At 37.4% G+C, this 25,070-nt stretch overlaps 1 long non-coding RNA gene across 2 annotated transcripts in view; it reads left to right on the forward strand.

The window, feature by feature from the left end:
- LOC144234335 (uncharacterized) overlaps positions 1–25,070 on the forward strand; it is a 113,591-nt gene that overhangs the window by 44,618 nt on the left and 43,903 nt on the right. For both annotated transcript variants that reach the window (XR_013335929.1, XR_013335933.1), the window contains exon 2: positions 4,345–4,432. This is a non-coding gene — a long non-coding RNA (uncharacterized LOC144234335). The remainder of the gene's footprint in view (positions 1–4,344; positions 4,433–25,070) is intronic.

Here is a 25,070-nt window from a genome sequence, read left to right on the forward strand (position 1 = left end):
GGAATAAAATAAGTCAAAAGTTCTCAATTTGAGTATAACTTTAATACATGTACAGTAGAGAACATTATTACATATCTTTGGCTGACTGGTCAAGCACACATAGGGAATTCAGACAAATGATTGTTTAGCCCAGTGTTAACCAAGATGGGGGAAGTGAGAGTCTATGTGGGGGTTCCAGAGTGCCCCCTTTCCATTCTTTAGAATTGCCCTTGGCTCCTTAGAGTGTAAGGGTACTTCAATCTCAGTGCTGAGGTCTTCCCATGTGGCTTTTCAGCAGTGGGTAGGGTAGAACACATTTAGTTCTTTAAAATAGTTCCCTCTTCTACCAGGCTTCTGTGGTACTGGTTTTTTATAACTTAAATGTATCTACTTTCTCTATAGATGAGCCCAGGGCCACGGGGGAACAAGTTTGAATCACAATGATTAACTAGAAGACAATTAGAACATTCACAATGCAACCATGATTACTTTGCAACAGATCCCTGTATATGAATAAACAATGGTTCTATCTCCTTCTCATTATTACTATTTGACCAGTTCTGCCACCTTAACTTTGATTTTGATATATGCCCAAATTTAAAAAGGAAGATGGGGAAAAAAGGAGTCATATTTATAACACTTTCCTTCTGTGGATATACCTTTTGAGTCCTTGAAAGTAGGACTGGCCATTTTCATGTTAATGGGTAGAGAAGCCTGCTAAATTGAGTTATATTGAATTAATTAAAGGAGTATATGGTATCGCTTCCTTGCTTAAAATTCTCTAATGGCTCCCTGTCACACCAACAATGGAATCCAGTCTTCATGACAATCTGCATAACCAAACATGATCCTATCCCCAACTTCCTCTCCAGTCTCATAAAAAAAAAAAATTATGTCTTTATTTTGAGAGACAGAGACAGAGAGCAAGCAAGGGAGGGACAGAGAGAGAGGGAGACACAGACGCTGAAGCAGGCTTCAGGCTCTGAGCTGTCAGCACAGAGCCCGACCTGGGGCTCGAAACCATGGACTGTGAGATCATGACCTGACCTGAAGTCGGATGCTTAACTGACAGAGCCACCCAGGCACCCCTCCAGTCTCATTTCTCATCACACTTCCTTGAACATTCTTCTCTGGCTGTTAGATCAATTGCAATTCTTTGAATATATCCAATGTGAGTCTGTCTGAGTCTCAGTACTTGCTAGTCCCTTTGCTCACTTCTCTTCCAAATATTTACCTCATGTCTCTAGTGAACTGCTACCTCCTAGAAGAGATATTTCAGACTAAGAGCATGCTCACACAGCTTTTATTTCCTTATACTCCTTATCATTAGCTGAGGTTTTGTTACATAAACCATCAGTGCAGGGACTTCATTGTATGTATACTGTCATATTCCCCAATGTCTAGAACTATGCCTGGCTCATAGGAATTAGTCAATAAATATTAACTAATTTTGATTTATTGAATAGATTATTATATTGGCTGCCACTGTATCTCATAAATGGGCTATGGTTGTAGTTGGTAGTGCCTCAGAAATGCTTTGGTCCTGAGGGTGAGGATGGAATGATGACTTAGATACCTCGGGAGGATATAAAGAGTACATTTTATTCGTCATGGTTCTTAATGGTCCAAGATGGTAGAGAATATTAAAGCAAAATATGACACATAGGCTTAGTTCACTCAGGAAAAAAGTCAGTGTGACACATTTTTAGTCCATTATAGCCTGTGATCCATTGAAATAAGTTTGCATTGATCTTTTGTCTTTAATAACTGTCACCTGAAACATGGGTGACACCTTTCTTTATCTCCTCCAGTCAGGAGTGAGTAGTTCCTGGGATGAGCATTTTTCCCATCCTAGAATGATGTTTTGGGAGTGGAAGATTTACTTTTCTTAGAGGCTCCTTGCTTTCATCCATTCTGACCAAGGGGCATATTTAAGAGTTAGTTACTTTGAACTATTGAGGATCAAATAGTTTAATGCACATCATACTCAAATAGATCTGCAACTAGTGAAACTTAGTAACACTTATTTAAAAATTGACAGAAACTTCTGTAATAGCAAGCTTATAAAGCTGGTACATGGGTTTTCTAGTCCATGCATACAATGACTTCCCTTCATGTTTTTGAAGAAGGCTTACATGACGATTAACACCCACTTTAGAGGAAGGGAGAGAAAAGGCAGGCAGGGATAGACGCTGTAAATATAATATTCCCAAACATAAAAGAATGTTTTCATATCCAGCTAAAGGGCTAGGAATTGTAAACTAGAGATTGCTTTGTCAAGATTGACCTCTTTTGGCATATTTCTTCTGCATTATTATGCTTGCAGAGTCTCTGTCTTTTCCTTTGACTTGAGGTGCAGTACCACATAACGTTTTGGGAAACATAGCTGTGCTCATACAATGGTAGCAGGTAGGAAAGGAAAGCTATTTTGTACCACAAAATTTCTCATGGATTTAAACACATCAAAATTTCTTTGGGATTCTGATATAAAGTTAATTTAGTTAAATAGAAGTTACAAGTACTATAACTGACTTGAAAAGAAATATTGTAACTTGTCTTCCTATCCATGTAATTTCTTTTGTGACCATGAGCTTCATCTCAATAACAACATTAAACTGCCATGTGTAGATTTCAATTAGACCCCAATTTTGACTAATAAGTGTGGCTTTTTATATATCTGAGTAAAAAAATCCCCATCTTATTTCAGTAAATTACAATCTGCACTACATCTCAGCAGGTCCAACATTGTTTTGGTCTTTTTCCCTTAGTTGCAACTGTAATCCATATTCTTAAAGTTAGGAACACGCCTGCGATCAGCTCATTAGTGGATTTGGTCATTATGGTCAAATTATACATTAATTTTACCTGTATTACTTGGAGCTAAGTAACAAAACAGAACAACAACAACAAAAAAACCCCACCTGCTCCTATACGTGCTGCCTTAAAGGTTATTGAATTCAATAGTATTGAGATAATAGTTTTAAATTAGCATTCATATTGAACTATAGATATGCAGTTCTTAAGTTATTGAAACTGGTTACTCACTTCTTCTTTCTGCCTCCAGCCTTTCTCTTTTTTCTCTCTCTCTCATTCATTAACTTGTCACCAAAATTGTTTCTCTAAGTCATGGATTGACTATGTGTCTTCCTGTTTGGAAATTTGGGATAACTTCCAACCTACAGAATTGTTCAAACCCCTTTGATTAGTTGTCAAGATTATTTATAATGTCAAATTAACTTATCTTTTTAACCTCAACTCCTGCATGCCCTCAGCTTCTTCCAAACCTACTTTTAAACACACTAATCTTAACCAATAAGCCATAATTTTCTAGTCATGCACACACTTCCGTATCTCTAGAATTGTGCTCATGCTTTTTTGCTGGAGGCCGGCTCCAGCATGTCCAGGGGTCCCTGAAGGATGGACGGTGTCGGCGAGAGAGTGAGAGAGCCCTGAGAGTCCTTCTGATCACCAGGCAGGCATCTCTGCTCTGACTGGGGCTCAACTTCATTTTATCATTAAGTGTTTGGGGGACGGCACAGAAGTGGCATTTGCCTTAGACAAAGGTTTCTGATAACAAACTTCTCTGATATGTAAGAAATTTCCCAGAACATAGATATGTAGAAGACTCATGCATAACGTTTACAATAGTGACTGATGTAGGGGATTTAGATGCTTATCCTAAGGAGAAGAGAGGCATCTTTAACATACCAAAGTATTTAGCATAAAAAGGGTGAAGTTACTTCTCTGTGGGCAGGGGTCAATAGCTTGTTTATTTAAGGTGGAAGTATCAAGAAAAACAGGTCTTTCAGGGAACACCTCTGCTCTCATAATCACAAAAGAAGAAGTTCCTCAATAGGTTCCTTCACAGGGAGCAATCAGCATATACAAGGCCAGAAAATGCTCTAAGCAGAAACAAATGGGTGTGGGTGGATATTTGCCCTTAACTCTAAATTAGGCTCTTAGTCTCAGGGCCAGACTCAATTGTCTTTGATATGCAAGGCCCATAGGAAGAGGCTTTTTACTATCATTCACAGAACTTTCATCTAAAATCTCTTTTGTAAAGGCAGGAATATGCTTTTCCCTATGAGGTATCTATGTTTGGAATATTGGTCTGATATGGAATAATGTGAGGCCTGGTCAATACCAGCAGCCTCATTTCCAACATGAGCCACTAGTAGCAGAAGGAGATACCAGTTTTCATTTCTCATGGCAGGCGCTGTGTAAATGCTACCATTTCCTCGCTGTGACTGCCATCCAGAGAGGCCAGTGCAGCTCCCGGCACTTTTTCCCCTGTCTGACACGAGCTTTCTCCCCTTCTTAAATCGGCTAAATCCAACTCAACCAATATGTCACCTTTTCTTGCAGCTTACCCTCCATGCTTTTCCTTACCTCAGAAAGAAGTTATGATTGTCTTCTTTGATATTCAGCATAAAGAGGGGAGTGTTACTAAAAAGTAAGTAATCATAAAGCTCATTTCCCCATGTACCAGATAAGCTATTGGGCCTGTAGTTTTGTTTTTTTTTTTTTTTTTAGGATATTCTATTTGTTTTAAACTGAAAAGTTATTTAATTAATTAAATAAATTCTATGCAAAATCTGTGCTCTGTTACTTATGTTTATAGAACATGCCCGGTAGGATTTGTTCAAGTTGGCTGTCGGCTATTAAGCCTGTGAATCACAAAAACTACAATATCTACCAGCTTATAGAGAGGCTATTCACACAGAATACTCAGGACCAATTGCTGGGCTGACCCTGGTTGTCCTGATTTCCCTGGAAAAGGACCCTAGCTGTTGCTCTGGTCTCCCAGGCACATTCTCATCTGCCCACCTGCCAGTGTAGAAATTACGTGTGATATGTGCTATGATAGAGGAAGCAACAAGATACACAGGGATGGGTTTGGAGGCTTAGGGAATGCTTCCAAAAGGAAGGATCATTAACTTGAGAGTTGAAGTAGGAATCAGTTTAGCAGTCAGGAAAAAAAAAGTTAGGCAATAGGAAGGAGAGACTCTTAGGTAGATGAACGAAACCTGGAAGTACAAGACACCAGAGAAGCAAAAGTAATTCAGTATAGCTGGAACCAGCTGTGTGTGTGTGTGTGTGCGCTCGCGTGAGCGCATGTGTGATGATGGCTACCCATGCAGAGAGAACACAGAACAGGAGAAGCTAACTGTTCTAAGGAAGTTCAGTTCAATAGTCAAATACTTTTTATGAAAGCAGCTTTTAGACATTAATGTTTTCTTTCCTAGTTATTTTTAGGGTTCTTTCAAACAATTAACATGTAATGAGTGCCTACTATGTGTAAGACAGTGTATTTATTATGTGTTGTGGAGAACAAATGAGTTTTGTGATCTTGTAAAAATATAAGAGATATAAAACCTACATACAAATAATTATAATACAAGGTGGAAAGTGATAAGTGCCATATGAGAGATAAAAATAAAATGCTAAGGGAGTTCAGAGGAGGCAGAATTCACACATTTATGTGTGGCTGACCTATTTTTACTAACACTATGACAATCTTAGCTATGCGGCTCATCTCAACCATGGTGATGTTAATTTTACAACTACTTTGACCTTCTGTAGGGGACAGTTTTTATCAAAATATCCTATTTATAAGATGAACTTTGTCCAAGTACTGAGTGTCTGCAGGCTGACACACTAATGGCATCAAAGCAGGACAGTTTCAGTGGGTTTAAGCTCTAGATGAGTAACAGTAACAGAAATGAAGGCTTAACATTAGTCAAATTTGGGGGCTATACCTGTTAAATGTGAGTCAATGTGGAGTTTTAATCACTGGTAGTGGGCAAAGGGAACATTTAATTATTAATTTTTAAAATTATTATTAATGTACAAACAGGAGGGCGTTTTCCTGGGTACAGTTGCTACTGCTCTGCCTATGGAGGAAACAATATGTGAAGAAACATCCTTCCCTTTAATGTAAGACTCCTTCTATACACACCTTTTGAACAAGTGCCACCAAACTAGAGGGACTATATCCCATCAATAGACTGGTGCACATAGCTGGTGGTATTCATTTTCCACTTTTCCTGGCATGTACAGGCTCAGCTACACTAGTTGGTGAGCTCAAATTTCAAGGTCTGGTACATAGATGTTCCAGTGTATCAGATGAAGAGAGTGAATTTGTTTTTCTGCTCTGAGTCTGGCTTGGTGCTCACTGATTGTTATCATTTCTTCTAAATTCTGCTGAACTTGCTTGGCCTCTGAGACTGGATTTCACATTCTTCGATCATTAAGCAATGGTGCTATCCTGTAAGCAGAAAACTTATTACTTTTAATCTCCTAGAAACAATAGCGGTCAAAGCCAACGTCTGGTACTTAAGTCTGAGTCCTCAATAAACATTTGTAAAAGGCAAAAGTAGCAAGTGCAACACAGTGGTAGTGTTTGAAAAGCTTTCATTATGAGTGGAATCCCAGTTCGGTTGCTTAGTAATTATGTCACTAGGGCAGATAAGTGAATCTCTTTCAGCCTCTGTTTAATCATCTGCAAAATGGAGTGTTCTGAGATTAAATGTGAAATATGGACATAAGGCTTGAAATGCCTTATGTATAAGGTAAGGCATTATTTATTGAAGATCTATGGCTCTTTGGTATTGAGAAAAACCTCTGCTTTCCCCCGAATCTTACACACACACAAACTTTTATTATAACAATTCAATCTGTAGATCAAAGTGAAGACTCCATTCTTCTGGACATGTAGCTGGAGACACTTCTATAGATTGGGGATGAGTGTGATTTAATCTACCTTTTCAAGAGTATATACTTGTAAACTCACTAGAGAAGTGGTCTTCTTGTTAATTCTAGTCAGCTGAAAATGAACCATGTATTTCTTTTCTAAATGGTATATTATTTCATCAGATTCATTTTCATACATTCCACGTAGAACATGAACATTTAAGTGAAAGAACATTTCAGAAAACGAAGGGACAGGATAGTAATTACAACTAAACTTTCCTTGTGCTGACAGCAACCAGCTCATTTATTAAGTCAATGTAGTCAAGTAACACAGCAACATCACACTTGATTGAAATCTTGGCCAAGTCTGACAGATGTTCTCTACTCATTGTCAATCTCAAGTATGTTTTAATGAGTTTCAAGTGGCTGGAGCTCCCCTCTGCAGATGCCACTGTTGCAGAGATTGTGAACAGATTCTTCAGGGCAATGGGTTTTGTATTTAATAAGTGGTGCATGGTAGGTAACGGGTGGAAATCACTGCTGAAAATTGCAACTCTGGAAACAGCCATTCTCTGTCGGTAGTTGGGCCTTCTTCAATCAGTTAAATTCAGAATAGTGCCCCAAAGCTAGTCTATGTGTATAGCATCTGTAATCTTAAAAATTGATAAAAGTATTTTGAAACCTTAATCTCTTTGGAGATCTAAGACTCCCTCTTTAGGAGACTCATTAAAGCCATAGAAACATTTTAAAAATTGCTTTGGTGTATATGTATATGTTTGGTATATATGTATCATTGTTCCTTAATTAAATTGCAGTGTCTCAAAGTGTGTGTGTGTGTGTGTGTGTGTGCGTGCGTGCGTGTGCATGTGCACATAGGGGGGTGTGACAGAGAGAGAGAGAAAGAGGGAGAGGGGGGAAGTTTACAAAGTAATTCCTACTTCTTTGTATTTCAGATAGGTTCAGTATAAGGTTTTAGATGCCTTTTAAAAAAACAGTTTTCAGAGAAATAGTGTGATATTTCTACTGGTTTATAGATCTGTTCTTTTCACTTTAAAAATTATTGCCTGTGTAGAGAAAAACCATGAGGATAATATTTTCTTTGGTCAATCTCTATCTCAAAGAAAATGGTTTATATATTTTGTATACCATGCCGTAAAAATAAATATTGCTTAGTTGCTGTGGTGTATTGGTTTTTTTCCCCATACCTGGAATCTACTTCCTGTTACTAGTCTATCTTTCCAGTTCAAATGTAATAGTTTCTTTCTTCTTTCCTTTCTTTTTTATATGTCAAAGAAAGCCTTTGAATAAACTAAAGTATCTTTAATAGTGGTTGGAGTTGAACAATAATTCCTGAGAAATTTCTTTGGACTTATGATGCAGAAATTAAGAGCAAAGAAACTTGAGAAAGGTGTAAACATTGATATATGTCAGAGGAGACGTGTTGAAGTCCTAATTTCATTTACCCAACACATTGTCTAAAATAAATTGAAACTTGCAAATATTAAAGGAGTGCTTTGTCAGACTTTTGATATTTACAACTTTTCATGCTTCATGCTTGATTTAAAACCCAAAGCCTGTCAGAAAGCCAGATGGCAAGCAAGGGCATGTCTGATACATTACTATTTAGCCACGGCAAGGCAGAACAGGATTTCCTTGCTTCTGAGGAAGTGTGAGGTGGAGTAGAACACTGCTGTCCCAAATGTGTACAGGAGTGTGATGACGGTAAGAATTCCTGTGAAAAGATGGTTTCTTTAAAAATACTTCTTTATTATTATCTGTTAGATTTCTACAGCTCCGTGCCCTGCAAGTTTCTAGAGTCTGGCTGCTGAATACAGCAGTTTGTGCCAGAGAGAAAATGAGTAGTGAGAGAAATCTCAGGGCTGAAATGTGGTGTGTGACAGACACAGTGGAATCTGAAAGAGCTGCTGGTTGGTTAGAAATAAGTCACTGGTTGGCCCCAGGGTGGGTGAGTAGTAACTTTAGACTATTCATTCTCATGTGTCTTTGGGCAGCCTCACCCTTCTCTCAGGCATGGCGTGCCCTCTAGGGAGTTGTTGATGGCACTGCCAACAGTATACAACGTTTAAATGGAACACCAAGTGAAAAAAGAATTTTCTGCAGCTTGGAAAGGCAATCAATAAGATAGATATGGAGTCTGGGAGGGGATTTTTCTTCTCCCCCAAAGAGAAAGGCAGAAAGGGGTGAGGTGGCTCATTGTAGGCTGATTACCAAGTGCAAAGATGGTAGGATGGTTGAAGGTGTGTAAACAGACCACAGAACCTATTAATCTAGCATATTTGTGTGTGCTCATGTGAACGTAAAGCCGAAAGGTGGCTTAGATCAACGGTAATATTTAAAGTTATTGTTTACCAAAGCAGCATTCCAGGGTCCCTGGCATTCTTATAAATTATGGGAAGAATACATGGACTGAAAAATTCAACCTCCGAAAAAGTGCAGCTTTGAAGCTGTAAAAAGCCACTAACTGCTTTAGCTGATTACATAGCAGGCTCTTTAGACAGCCAATCTCTCGGCAGGCATCCCTGCCACACGCTTTCCTATTTATTTTTCCTGAAACTCTACCATGGATTTTAAGCTAAAAGAAAAAATATAAACATGCAAGCATTTGTTTAGGACGAATCTGGAACCTCTCTGATACACTATGTGAGCTGAGGAACACCGGTGTGGTGGTTTATTGTATGCAACCAGCTGTAACCACTTCAGCTGGAGAGCACTTTATATTCTTCTTTAAGGCAGTAATTGGTAAGTATATTTTCTGCCTGTAATCAATAGCTTTTATATTCAATGTAATATTTCTCTTTGTTCAGAAATATTACATTGACTATAAAAGCTACTGGTCATAGGGAGCAAACGTCTTTTCCACATACCACTCTCCATGACCAAATAATACCAAATTCTATAGCACTACCAATGTGACAAATGCCTCTATCATTAATTAGCTCTTCAATCTTTAAGGACCAAGGAAGAAAAGAAATTTCTTTCCTGAATCTCCAATGAAACAATGACTTACATATAAAAATAATGTCATGGATGTGATATAAACCAGAAAGTATGATTTAAGATATTTTTCTAGAAGTAGCAATGAGTTTTCGTGTATGTATGCTTATTCATATATATATTTGTTACATATATATGTGTGTATATATGCACATGTATATTGATTCTCACTGAACCACACGTCCCTGGTCTTCTCTATGACTGACATGAATTGAATTGCCTCATTACATCTGTGTCTATATCTGTATGCCATCTTACACACACATATATAAACATTGTATACACACATATATGTATTTATACTGATTTCTAGTCTCTCATCACTTGGTCTTCACATGACTAAGGGTAAAGATTTCCAAAGTACCTGATTTTTAAAAATGTTTATTTCTTTGAGGGAAAGAGAGAGAGAGACTGTAAGTGGGAGAAGCACAGAAAGAGAGGGAGACAGAATCTCAAGCAGGCTCGGCACTGTTGCTGCAGAGCCCGACGTGGGGCTTGAACTTATAAACTGTGACATCATGATCTGAGCTGAAATCAAGAGTTGGATGTTTAACTGACTGAGCCACCCAGGTGCCCCTACAGTAGTGGATTCTTATCAGTAATATGAACTCTGAGCTGAACTTTTTTTTTCATTTTTTAATGTTTTATTTATTTCTGAGAGAGAGACAGTGTGAACAGGGGAGGGTCAGAGAAGAGAGGGAGACACAGAATCTGAAACAGGCTCCAGGCTCTGAGCTAGCTGTCAGCACAGAACCCGAAGGGGGGCTCGAACCCACGAACCGTGAGTTCATGACCTGACCCGAAGTGGGACGCTTAACCGACTGAGCCACCCAGGCGCCTCTGAGCTGAGCTTTTTTAACCTATATGAGGAGGTTTCCTGCTGTTTAAACCATGGCAGAGATGTGTTTTCATAAAAGGGGCAATATTTTTCTGATTTGCACCACAATGTTCTATGGGTTAGCAGTGACCTTGCTTGCAACATGACAGTGAGGTTAACTGATGAATTAGATACTATAATTTTCACATAGATTCATAAAATTTATAATTCATAAAAGGTGATAGTTTGTGGATGATAGAGAATCAGAAAAAGTGGATTATTTTCCAATGAGAAAATACTGCTAAGATGTGAAACTTTGTAAAATGTAGCTAAGCCAGTAAGAGGAAAAATTCAGACATCACCAAGGAGAAATGGAGTGTCCAAGAATCTAAATTTAAAATATAATGTAGCTAATCTTACATTATAAGTTTCATCAGGATACTGGCCATTATATAAATAAATGAGAAATAACTATAGAAATGTTTTTCTTTAGATTTGATATTCTAGAAAAATATTCTGAAATACAAATAGGTAGATTAGAATGGGGATATTTGCCCTTCATGTGAATAGATAGATTAAAGTTAGGGTAATAGTGCATTCTTTTAAGTGGGCTTTATACCAAGAATATTTAATCTCTAATCTTTAGTCTTCATATACAAAATAATATAAAACTTCAACAGAGAGCCTCAATTTTGTACTTTGCTTTATATACAGGGTTCACAAATAAAGGAAGTACTCATGAACTGCAAATTGCTTACAGGCGATAAGCTTGCCATCTTGAAAATTTCCCATTAACAGGATCTTTGTTTCTGGGTTCACAGTCTCACAGGCATGTTCAGTGGAGTCACTAGTGTCTGAATAAGAAGAGATACTAAATAACCTCCACCACTGAAAGCAGGTCCCTCTAGAAGGGACTGCAGAGAAGAGACGACAGCTCTCTGAATTTACTTGGCATATGAATAGAAGAATTCGGGTTCCAAAAGAGACCACCTGCTACCCTTTATAGGTGCTAAGAAATACCAAAATTAAAAGTACAAGAAATATGATACTCTAAATAGGGAAGAGAAAAGAATGGTAATGAACTTTCAGAATAGACAAGTAGACTGCACTGGTTGCTATTAAAAATACATATCCACAGGCTGAGAAACATTCGCCCAAATTGTACAAGGATGCTATAGTGCTCTAGGGTAATGCTTTTAACTTATAATGAGGCATTGTTAAACATATTCCCTTTTTTGTGCATATGTCTATAGGTCTGTGGGTTCACTCATCAGAACATGCACTGCTTGTGTGTGTGTGTGTGTGTGTGTGTGTGTGTGTGTGTGTGTTGGAGGGAAATTTATTTCTTTCATACTGTTTCATTCCCTAGGGAAAGCCATTGAAGGAGAGTTGTTTGTTGTATGAAAGAGTATTTTATACAGTATTAAATCCAGGAGTTTATTATTTTGGGGACAGACTCACATATCACAGCGAGGCCAGTATGCACCTTAGTCCATTCTGTTCTTTTCCTGGCAGAAACATCCTGTAGAGATTTCCAGCTAGCAATTCCCTTAAGTCATAGTATCAGAAAGTATCTTATTCTCAGCAGAGAGGCATTTTTCCCCCCAAACATGCTCTGAGCTATAAGATTCAACTGTAAATCTTAACTCTCCTGGTGCTCAGGGATCATACTAAGGGGGTCTGTTGATATTGCGTGGGAGCACTAAGTAGAAAGTTGTACATTAAAATTGTTTAAAAATTTACACTTTAGAAAGGCTTTTTGTTTTGTGTAGTTTAGGATACATGCCTATTCATGGATCCAGATACTAATACTGCATAAAGCCCCCTATTCCAATGTAATACTCCTATAAACATTATTTGGACCAGCAGAATAGAAGGAAAATTAACAAACAAATTAACTAATGGACTTTGAATCAGTGGCAATTTAGAATTCCTTGTGTACACATAATCTGGCATGGATATACAGGTGACAGCAAACTTTACAACTACCACCCTCAACACAATACTACACTTGCACATAGTGTCTCACATTTCTGGAATTTTCAGGTTTTGTGTTTAATCCCAAAGGCAATTGTTATTGACTAGAATATGCAAAAACAAAGCTTTATGCTTTTGCAAGCACTTAACTTAATCCACATGGCCAGTGTTAAAGTGGAAGAGGATGTTTTAAAAACAAATGGCAATTTTGATTTGGATAAATGTATTCCTTCTGTTACTCAAACCTGAGAGTTTTCTTAGTTGCAATGTAACCGTTTGTGATAACTTGGATTGTCACCCCTGAGGATGAAACATACTTAATATATTAGTGTGCCTCAGATGAAGACTCCATTCTTTCTTTTCTGCTCTGTAGAAAATGGAGTTCTAAGTCATCAGGCTAAATGAGTCCACAAACTATGGGCTGACTCTGAATGTTTCTCATGCAATGACTTTTATCTAAAGCTAGGGACCTGCATTGCATCTGAATATTTGTAGCCAATTTACATACACTGATGTTAGAAATGAGAATTAATGGCTTTTATAAGCACAGTTGAGAGAACATTCCATCTAAAATGCTGAAAACTCTGGTTTAATATATGAAAACAAAGCAGCTAAAAAAGAGTTTTTATATGTTTTAGGCTTCATGCTGCAGCCTTTCATAAGAAAGGTGAGATGACAGACAGCAGATGGATTTATCTTTTTACTTAGCTGCAAAACTACAAATCAGTTTCATATAAACAGATCTCTCAGCCAAATATAGCTTGACAGTAATTCTAGAAGATTCATCAAGTCAAGGAAAGTGATTATGTGTGATGACATGAAATAATGTAAAAGTAGGATATATCACATGATTCCAATATATTAGGCTTCTTAATCCATTAAATATAATCTTTTCAATGAAAATGCTTTTCTGTGTATCAATGACTTTAGTGTTCATTTACTCTTTAGAATGAGAAATAATTCTTATACCTTTCAATTTTTTTTTACCCAGAATAATCTGAAAACATGATTAAAATAGTTTTCAAGTGACAATGTTTTTAAATTTTTAGAAACATCAGAGGTCATGGTAAGGCTTTAAAAATTTTACTTTTTAGACTAATGTTTGCACATCGAAACTGCATACAGGATTTAAGTAATCAAATTTCTTATAAGAGAAAAAATAAGATGTGATATGCATAAATCATTTAATCAATTGTAGTTAAAGCCTCTTTTACTTCTCTGTAATATTTGGAGGCAGACCCAAACCAATTCCAGAACAGTGATGGTGAGAGATTCTGTACATTACAGCAACGCTCTCAGGCTGCACTTAATTCTGGTATAATGACATCTGGCCAACATTCTAAGATGAAATTTTCAATAAATGCTGGCAACTAACACAATTCATTATGGTTTCTCCTGATAAAGGATGTGGGCAAAAATTGCTTTGGCTCTAAAAAAGCTTTCAGTTCATTATGAGACTGGATCAATCACCATCAGCAGAAGACACTCATTGGGCTACTTCTTCTGCAGCTGTTATGCACTTTGTTATCAGGGCCTGTTGATGGCACTAAGAAATTGTTTCTATTAGGCAGGCATTATTGCTGGACTCCTCTAAGCTAAATTTGCTTTTAAGTGTATTTCTTTAGTAAAGAGATGGAACAATCAGTCTGAACTGAGATCAGTTGAGATCACCTGCTCATCCCTATAAAAGCAATGCTGTTTCGATGGCATTTTGTTTGTATTTCTGCACAAAAAGAAATGAAAACATATTTTTCCCACTAAGCTGAGAAAGGAAAGTCAAGTTACTCAACGATCACTATGCATTTGAGACAAGTGGGGAGTTTAAATTTCATAGCCAGCCAGCCCTTCTCTTCTTCTCTTTTTAACCTCTCTCCCCATAAGGAAATTTGAATGCTGCTATAGGTTAAGGTTGTAGTATAAACTGGAGCTTGAAACCGTATCTACCTGCTTCATTTCACATCATTTTTATTGATTTTGTGCCTACATTACTGGGACCACACAAGGAACGAATTAGATAAAACTTGGACTAAAGCTTTTCAGACATTGAAATGAATTTTAATAACCATCTCACCAAAGACAATCTGATGTATAAGCATTATTTTGCATTTTACAGTTGTGGTAAACACTATATATTGTAGCAGCTTCCTTTGGACAAGCCATATTTAAATTTTTACTGCACTCCTCTCTCCTGAGTCCTCTAGGAAAAAAAAATGCAGAATGTTATGTTACCCAGAGTATCAATTAATCCCTTCAGCCAGACCTGTTTATTAGCAAAGAAAAATTCAAAAGGTTGCCTACCATTTCATTGATAGTTTATTCTGAATGTGCCTAATGAAAAGCATATAAATTAGAATATATGACTATGTGCAAGGGTTCTCACATGTTAAAGAAGTGTGAATTATTGCAAATGAAAGAGATATTTGAGAATAAGCATGCTGTAGTGATTGAGAGTGACAACTAAAAAAATTCCAAAATAGAATTTCTGAATCACTTCAAATATCCAACATAGGATTTTGTTGTGCTATATCTCCACCAGCAAAGTAAGAGTGGTGACTTACTACCACTTTTCAAGTTGCTTAGCATTTCATAATTGCTAAGGCACTAAAGCATTATTGGACAGGCTTATCATTATTCAGCCTTCTTTAAACTGCTTGGATCAATAGTAAATAATTGGCTAGAAAATATAGCTGGAAAACTTTTTGCAAGTGGATAATTCTCAACTGTTCCATAATACCGTATTAATGCTATATAGGAGTCTTGTCAGAAAATATATTTTGATAAATTGGTAGCGTTCATGAGCTTCTCTGTGGGCCCTAAATGGAATAGAACTTTACATGTTTGGTATAAATAAATGCCATTTTCACTGTCATCTCTCTCAGTTCTTGAGAAACATTAATTGATGTGGTTAGTGAAGCATTCTGAAGATTTGGTAAATGGTTAAAGAAGAAAAAAGAGTAGGTTCAGAGTTTACATGTTTGTACTAGTTAAGGCAACATCTCCTGCTATCACAAATGAATCCTAAAATGTTTCATGGCTCAAAAAGTTACAGGGATTTGTAGTTTGTTGAAGTGCTTTTCTTCATACGGTCATTCCAAGATTCAGGCTAATATTCTGCTATCTTCAGCTTAAAGCTTTAAGGTTATTCTGTGTGTTAACCCCTAGCAGTCAGTAGGGAAAAGAATACGGATGGCTTGAATGGGCTGAAAGTGTGAAGTTTACTTCCATTCATGTTTTGTTAGTTAGCACTCAGTCACATGGTCACAGCAATTATGGGAGAAGCTGGAAACTGTAGTCTAGATGTGTGTCCAGGAAGAAGAGGTGAACCGCCATGTAGTCTAGGCAACTATATTGCACTGTATTCATAGGGCCACGGGGAGAAAACCCCCTTTACATATTTAGGTGCTACATATATTGCCACAAAACTAAGTCATGAGATGGGGGTTTTAAGATAAAACTACTGGGATTGGGACAAGAAGATGGAATTTGGTTTGAGTTAAAAAGTGATTAGGCCACCAACGCACTCCTCTTTGCCTCATTCCCCATCTTTCCCCCTCCATTTTGCTCATCTTTAGAGAAGTCTACATTCTGTTACAAGTTGTAAGTACTGTCTAGCCTGATTTAGTCAATGTTCAGCTATTTTCAGCAATAGCATTAAAACTTTATGTATACGTACATATTAATAAAAGGACACTTATTAAAATTGAAATACTATGAAGAATCTCAGTTCGGAAACCATGCAAAATTGGACCTGTTTTGGTGGAAGTAGTTGTAGAGACCCAGAGTCTCACCCATTCAGCCTGCCCTAATCGCATTTCCTACCTTAGCCAGACCTTAAAGAATCTCTAAGAGGCAGGGCTGGATCAGCTGTTTCACTTTAATATCACCAAAAGCCACATGTTAACAGTCAATTTTTGTGTGTTAAATCCAGACTTCAGCTGCCACTATGTCTCCATGTTTTCCAGCCTATTTGGGTCATTCTGTTGTGTAATGTTTAAATGAAAATGATTCAATCCCTTATCCATCTCAACTTCATCTCTTCTTCTTCCATAGATGAGGTTCAACATTTCCAATGAACCTCAAACAGAATCCACTTCTTCTGACCACTTATTATTCCACTTTGTTGGATCTGATGAATTCTGCACTGATCTTTTTCATTTATAATCTTTTCCATTTCCATCTGTCTGTTCTAAGTTGATCCAAGTAGGCAATATCGCTCCTATGCGACAATTGTGTGAATAGACTTTTGCTGAAGATGAGGGATCATTCTGGAAGGAGGCTGCATGTCTCACAATAGACAGACAATTTATTCTGAGCATTAACCATCCCTATCCTTAAATATGGGCACCTCTAAGAACTTCTCACTGGCTGTTTCTTCTCCTCATGTCTGTCTCTTGCCATTTTGCTGGGCTTTCTCCTGTACTTCCCACATCCCCTCTGCTCTTCCTGGGACTGCCCTTGTCCTTTTTTGATAGGGCAGCTAATGGAAACTCAGTTTTTCCCTTTATTTTTCAGAGTTTTCTTTGTTTCATTTGAAGTCTACAAAGAGATTATCTGTTCCTATATAAAATAGCCTCTTAAGACTATTATTTGCTAAGTAACACGTTTTTTTTTAACTTGAAGAATTTTTCCACCAGCTTTTAAAGTGGTGTTTAAAGCCTAAACTGAGGCTGCTACAAAAGGAAGCTTATATGTGTAGGTTCTTCTCTTTTGGCACTCGTGGTTAAAGAAAGATATCTTAGAATGAATGCATGAGTGGGACCTGTATGCAGAGAGAGAAATTAAAACAATAAAGTCCATGTCTAGATCTCAGTGGAGACAGTAAATATATAAGGGTATCATCTTCCACACTATAATACCTCCTTCCTTTACTTTCATTGTGTATATGATCTCTAGGGTTTAAAACTTTCCTTGTATTATTGTACTCTTTGAATGAATAGTGTATTGTGGTAAATAGTGGGCTGGGTTGCTCCTCAGATATGTCAAGCGGAAATCTTGACCAGGATCTTTAAAAAGAAAACTCTTTCTGATATATAACACTTATGATTTTTATGATCTCACTACTCTCACATTTCTTACTCTATTATCGCTCTCTGGGCTCTCCATCTGATTTCCATAATGTATGTTCATAGTGCATATGTTTATTACAACAGATTGCTAAGTTGACTTATCATGGCTTTTCTGCACTTACATTTTCTACCGATTTAAAATTTTAAGAGACACCAAGGCAAATCTGACAGTTACCTAATAAAGCTGAAATTCTGTCTACAATTGGAGTACCCTGGGACCCTGAGTGCCTTTGGCTCTATGAATGCATGCTGTATGCTAGTGTTGCATTGATCAGAATGAGTCTGCCTGCAGTGAGCCCTGGGCATGCTCTGGGCTGTGAAACTTAAGGGGAGTGAGGGACGGTGTAATCATTGTGAGAGCAGCTTAGGTGCAATCGATCGATGCTCATGACACCAACAATGAACCTCTCTCTAGAGGGGCATATTGCAGTTGTGAAGTCAAGCAAGTATAAGTGTGATGGGGTGGAACTTCAATTTTTCTCCAAGTAAAGAAACTAGTCCAGAGGTCATAGCTGATGAATGATCAACTGCTCCATTCTTTGGGGTGTCTGCAAAGATGGGCTAGTATTTATGAAAACCTATTGGTAATTCCATAAAAGGTCTCTCTTAATTCTAAACATCCACCGTCTCTTTTGCTATTAGAAAAAAAATACTAATTTAAAAGAAAACTAATTTAAAAGAAAACTGCAATCAAATATTGGGAAATATCATACTCAAAAATCTCTCATGAAAGTGAAATGCTGATGGTCCAATGAGTTTGGTGTAGAAGAGAACTTTAGAAGTTACAGTGTAGCTTCTTCCATAGTGCTTGAAAGAGTGCTGATAGTCATGCCAGTGATGAGGTGCTTACTTTCTTGCAAGACTATTATAATTTTATTTATTTGGAAATTGTATGGGGCTAAAATTTGTCTTCTTATTACTTAGAGTTGGAATCTTAGTTCTGACATTTGGAGCTACCATGCATTTCATTCTAATGCTTCTTCTGAAGTCTTTCAAGTATTTGAATGTAGCTTTTAAGTTCCTGTTATGCCTTCACATTTCCAGTCTTTGTTAATTCTAAAAATCCTCAAATGACATAATTTATGGAACCTTCATTATTTTTGTTGTTATCCTCTGGATAACTCCAGCATGTCAATATTTTAAAAATGTCGAGCCCAAGACAAAATGCAGTATACTAAATCTGTAGGGAAAAATTTACAGTACAGGGCAGTATACTTCTCTTTTTATTGATATTGCTATTTATCTACAACTCAAGGTAATGCAAGTTATTTTAGCAGCCACATTTCAGTATTATTTTATAATGAGCATTTTTTTAAAAAATAAGAGCTACTCTTATATTAAGTCTCTCTCACTCTGAAATTGTATATCTATTTCCATCAAGCTGCATATTGTTAGTTACAATTCAATCTTCTAATGAACAAGATTTTTAAATTCATTGTCAATTATTATTAATAAATAGATCCGTCCCTTAAAGTTAGAATCACCTATACAGTTAATAAAAATGCCTATCTGTTTAGTAAAAATGCCTTATGTGACTTGATCAGATCACTGATAAAAATTGGAAAGGGCAGAGTGAGTATATGTGTCCACTAGTACTCTATCTCAAGACTGGTATCAATATATTAACTTTTTGTTTGTATATAGTTCATGTAGCTATCAATTCCATGAATTCTACTATAACTAGGCCTACAACTCTCCTAGAGAATCATAGAAAAATTGGCCATATTTCTTCCTGAAATTCATCTACTCTGTGTAGTTATTCTTTACAAATGTAGGAATTCTATTGCAAAGGAAATGAAATTGGCATGACTTTTTTTTTTTCCCTCTGTGGAATCAATGTAGCTGATAGTTATTAGTTTTAGCTGAGAAATGCCCCCAAAATATACATTTAAAAGGTTTATTTTCAAAAATTTCCAGAGATGGATAAATGGAAGCATGGAGGGTGTCAGGGACAAGAACACTTAGCAAAAAGGGCCATGAAAATTGGAGCTATGTAGAGAACTCAATTCTAGGTCTTACTTGTGGGATAAGATTAACATCTATCACTTGGTGGCTCAGTTGATTGAGTGACCAATTTCTGGTCATGATCTCATGGTTTGTGGGTTTGAGCCCCATGTTATGCTTTGCGCTGAGAGCACAGAGCTTGCTTCAGATTCTCTATCTCCCTCTCTCTCTGCCTCTGCCCTGCTCACACTCTCTCTTTCAAAAATAAATAAATATTAAAAAAAGATTAACATCTATCTTGTATCTTGGCTCAAATTGCTATAACAAATTATTATAGGCTGGGTGGCACAAACAACAAACATTTTTTACAGTTTTAGAGGCTGAGAAGTTTAAGCTCAAGGTAGATCTGGCATCTGGTGAAGGTCTCCTTTTCAATTTGCAAATTGCTGTCTTCTTGTATCCTCACATAGTGGAGAGCATGACAGAGCAAGCTCTTGGGTCTCATAAGGGTACTAATCTCATTCATGAGGGTTCTACCCTCATAACCTAATGACCTCTCAAAGGCCCCATCTCCTAATACTTTCACATTGGGGCTAAGGTCTCCATATATGGATTTGGGGGGACACAAGCAATCAGTCCATAACATCTTGTCTCAGTAAGATTGGTTCTGGAAGGAAACCTGACTCTGATAGATTCAGTGCTGAGTTCTCCCTTGCTGAGTTTTTCCTTGAGGAGCAGAGTATAACAAAAAGCCAGAGCTGGCAGCAGGGAGATTGTGGCAAAGGTGGATACGGCATAGCATGCTATAATTTCCAAAGTCCATTTTCTCTCACTTTTGAAAATTGGGGAGGTTTTTGACTACATTCAGTTTTTATGAATCTTATCCCATTGTCTAGATATTTGCCAATAGCCATTCCACAATCGCTCCTGGATGTTCTCTCACGGCCCTTGCATATGTTTCATTTGTTCTTGAGATTTAAAGGTAATTAAAGCAACTTGGCTTTCTCTTACCATTTCTCTGTCTACGTTAGACTCTGTCCCCTGGTAACCAAGTCTATTCTATCATTTCCAATTTGAGGATCATTCCTTTCATTAAATAAGTGGGAGTAAAATGGAAATTGAATAGCTGCTCTTTCTCTGCCTTTGGTTATCATTACAGCATATATCTCATACTCTGAGGCTATATCTCCTCTTTTCCCAAACACTTAAATAAAGCAAATGTTCAATGTGTGTTAATGACGTAGTAGATATGGAACTAAGTATTTTACTTACATTATTTTATTCAATCCTTAAAAAGCATGTAGAAGTATTGTTATTCTCATTTTACAAAGGCAGAGACCATAAACAAGAGGTATTAAGTAAATTTGCCAAGACCACACAGCTGAAGAAGCAACAAAGCTAGGATTAGAATCAGGTCTGTCTGTCTTAAAATCTTGTTCTCATAAGTGACATATTCTGTGAAATCATTTTAGAATTTTTAGCATTTTATTTATCAGTGTAGGCCTTTTGCCATCTTAATTGTATTCTTTTTAACACCCCCCCCCCCCCCNTTATAACACGTGATAATGTATTTTGTTTGTTTCTGGCTATGAGAGTTTCCTTCCATTTAAAAAAATTTTTTTAATGTTTTTTATTTATTATTGAGACAGAGAGAAACAGCATGAGTGGGGGAGGAACAGGGAGAGAGGGGGACACAGAATCTGAAACAGGTTCCAGGCTCTGAGCTGTCAGCACAGAGCCCGATGTGGGGCTTGAACCCACGAACCATGAGATCAGGACCTGAGCCGAAGTCAGATGCTTAACTGACTGAGCCACCCAGGCGCCCCTCCTTCCATTTTTAAAAAATACATCTTTTAAAAATCCAAATTCACTGCATTGATCTATCTATAGCTAGACTGGTTTCTTTTGATAATTACTTGTGTTCCTTTATTTAGATTGTATTTTCAGGATGATTTCTTAAAAATAGCTCATTGCTCTTGAGCTATATATCTAAGCTTCACAACTGATATCCTTTGCAAATGAGTTTAAATTTTTTTTTTAATGTTTTATTTATTTCTAGGAGAGAGAGAGAGACAGCGTGAGCAGGGGAGGGTCAGAGAGAGAGGGAGTCACAGACTCTGAAACAGGCTCCAGGCTCTGAGCTGGCAGTCAGCACAGAGCCCGACACGGGGCTCGAACCCACAAACCGCGAGATCATGACCTAAGCGAAAGTCGGACGCTTAACCGACTAAGCCACCCAGGCGCCCCGTATTTTATCTTTTCGATTAGAGCTTTGAATCAGTCATTACCAGATTATTCCTCTGGCCTTATTTTCAGACTTTTCTAGTCATATTCCCTAGACAACATTGAGGTTCCTTGAAAATATAATCACTAAAATCATTGTTTTGTAAATAAAAATATACATGTATTTTCCACTCTTTAGAACATAGCATGACTCTGAAAATTATTTTTTATTTGTATTAAAGTTTTCTAATGACAAAAGAAAGTTTTGGAAATATAATCAGTAGATACATTAACTTGTTACTCTAATTTCTTTGTTTATATTTAAAGGAAGAGTTTAAAAAATTTTTAAATGCTTATTTGTTTTTGAGAGACAGAGCATGAACTGGGGAGATACAGAGAGAGAGGCAGACCCAGAATCCAAAGCAGGCTCCAGGCTCTGAGCTGTCAGTACAGAGCTTAATACAGAGCTCAAACTCACGAATCATATCATGACCTGAGCCAAAGTCTGACGCTTAACCGACTGAGCCACCCAGGTAGTTCTAAAGGTAGTGGTTTGGACCTCTTTCTCTTTTTTTAATGTTTATTTTTGAGAGAGAGAGAGAGAAAGTAGGAGAAAGGCAGGGAGAGGGGGGTACAGAGGATCAGAATTAGGCTCCTTCTAGACAGTACATGTGGGGTTCCAGTCCATGAAACACAAAATCATGTTCTGAGCCCCAAGTCGGATGCTCAACAGATTGAGCCACCCAGGCACCCCGGGCACCCTCTTTTAAAAATAGATTCAATAGTTAACAAGTATATGTAAATGTATTATTTTATAATTTTTCCACAATTGTCCTGATGGTAACTCCTAGGGAAATCCTTATATCTAGAAGTAGCTTTTGCAAGCACTGAAACATGAGTAGCACTTTTAATCCCTCTCTGTCCAGTGTCCCCTGTATATGTAAAATATAGCTTGAGACATAGAAACAGGACCAAAAGGAAGCTCCTGCTTAGGATGGGGCACTTGACCATCTGGCTCTGAGCTGTGAAACAGGAATAGCGATATTATTTAGTAGAGGAGTAGAGGAGTAGATGAGAACTCCTTACAGATGGTAAAACTATAAAGATATTAGTGATCTAACATTTGGTCTTTGGTTCTGAGCACACCTGATTGCCACTTTAGTCCCATGGAAATTGTACTGTCTCTCTTTCAGAGCCCACATCCAGTTTCTGCAAATCCCTTGCTCTGATGTAATTCAGTAGAGAGCATTGCCTTCCCAAGTCAGGTATAGAAAATTTTCCACAAAGGAACTTCTCCTTGAAAGATTTTGCCTCCTATGTAAATCAGTGCATCTCGTTCATTAACACAACTCATGATAATCAGGCCGCAGAGCCAAGAATATGTTGGAAGAGGTCCAGAAGGCTCCAAAACCAGATAGTTGGAAGCAGATTGGAATATGTCTGGAAACCAGAGTCTGCCTACTAAATACTACCTGCTTTCTCTGCAGTCACTGATTAGGAAAAAAGGAGACACTGTCCGCCATCCCATCTCAAAGAACTCTCAGATAAAGTCAAACAGAATCATCTCCCCTTGCTTTATACAGATCATAGGAAAACTCTCAAATAATCAATGCTGCATGCAATTATTTTCTCTTACCCTCTGCTCTTCTGAATGACACCACTTGGCAGGAGGTTTTGCCACTTTCAGAAGGTTCAGGGCCTGAGTGGATAGCAGGCTGCCTCAGTGGAGATTTATCATGTAGAATAATTCATTGAGCCATATGTTCCAATGAATATATACAGAATGTTGTAAATACTTCCACTGAATTTCTCATTTGCTACCAGAGGGAATCCATCTTTCACATTTTCCAGCAGAGCACTTGACTGCAGATGTTAGAAAATATTTTGCTTTAAGTTTTGTTCTGAATGTTCCCTCTGGTATGATTTACCTGGTTTTTATTTTCTGCTAAAGTCTAAGCTCTGTGTGAATATTTCATTTAGAAATGCCATAAGCACCTTTGGGTATTCTCTGGCTGATTATTTCCACCAGAATAATCTCTCCTGGCATTTGCCTATCGTAATAGAGTGACAATGTCTCATATACCACCTGTTTAGGCACTTGTTCCTATGCAGTGTAGGGAAGTATTTGAGTTTAACCCTGAATTCAAGCAGCATAACAAGATGTTCTTCAAACTGTTGGAGGCCTTTGATACAGATTTGGTTGTGCTCAGATAGTCCTGTCAATGTGTTCCTTCTATTTCCACCTTGCAGGTCAAGCCTGTGGTCTTTCCCTCTCAATGACATTAACATCAGTTGCTTTAGCTAGATCCCTACTCAGTCAGCTGAGATCAAACTCAGTGTCTAAACTTTGCTTACTGACCAGGAGGAGAGGGGGTTAATATTGGGATATGGGTACTTTTAAATGAGTTTGTCCTAGATGGGGTTGGGAATTTTGGAGGCAAGCATAATAAAACATAGTCTGGGACTGAGAAGAAGTAGAATTAAGAAGGAGGTAAGAAAAACCAAGGAATACTTGTATCTGCCTCTGTTTGGAAGGGGATCCTGAGGATATTTTGTGAGCCACTGAAGATTGTTTCCTTTTGCTTTTTCAATATGTGTTTATAGTTGGTTGCCAAAGTATGAATTTGGATGTCAAGACTATTTTGAGACCTTAAGAATGGAGAGTTGTCCTTATTACTTGAATGTCTTCCCAGCAAATTATAATCCTCTCCCCCTTTTCAATCTGCTTCATCCATCAAATGTTCTTCATGTCCTATTCAGGATACAAGAGGACATAGAGAAAGATAAAAGGGAATGAAAAATAGGATGGTAAACTGTTAATGAATGCCACAGAGAAAGTAAGATGGTTATCTTCATTTTCATTTTTATGATAGAATCTCAGAGATCTCTTAACACCTACTGACCTTCATTGCCAGGAGCTGTGAATGCCTTGGAGAAGACTAGATTCATATTCTAAATGAAGAGAAGGGAGACAGTGGAGGTGGAGTGTGAATTGGTTGTGGATAGAAAGATAGGAATTTCCATGTGAAACAAAATTTAGATATTTGATTATTCATACTTCATTTCAACCTGTAAGCATGTAGTAAAATCTAAACCACAGAATTAGGAACTAAATTGCTCTCAAGGGGGTATCAGTTATAATTTTCTAATAAAGTTAATATAACATACCTTTTAATTTTTTACTCTCCCTGCTTTCTTCAGTTGTCTAATAAAGGAACATTCTCTCCCATTCTTTTGTCCCCTGCAGTGATCTGTTAATAACCCAGGCCAAAAAAAAAAAAAAAAAAAAAAATTCTTGCTATTGGTTTACTACAATTGTGTGAAAGAAACTAGTGACAGCAGACACAGCTGCTACC

This window comes from Crocuta crocuta, unplaced genomic scaffold, assembly GCF_008692635.1.
Source record: "Crocuta crocuta isolate KB4526 unplaced genomic scaffold, BGI_CrCroc_1.0 scaffold120, whole genome shotgun sequence".
Classification (NCBI taxonomy): domain Eukaryota; kingdom Metazoa; phylum Chordata; class Mammalia; order Carnivora; family Hyaenidae; genus Crocuta; species Crocuta crocuta.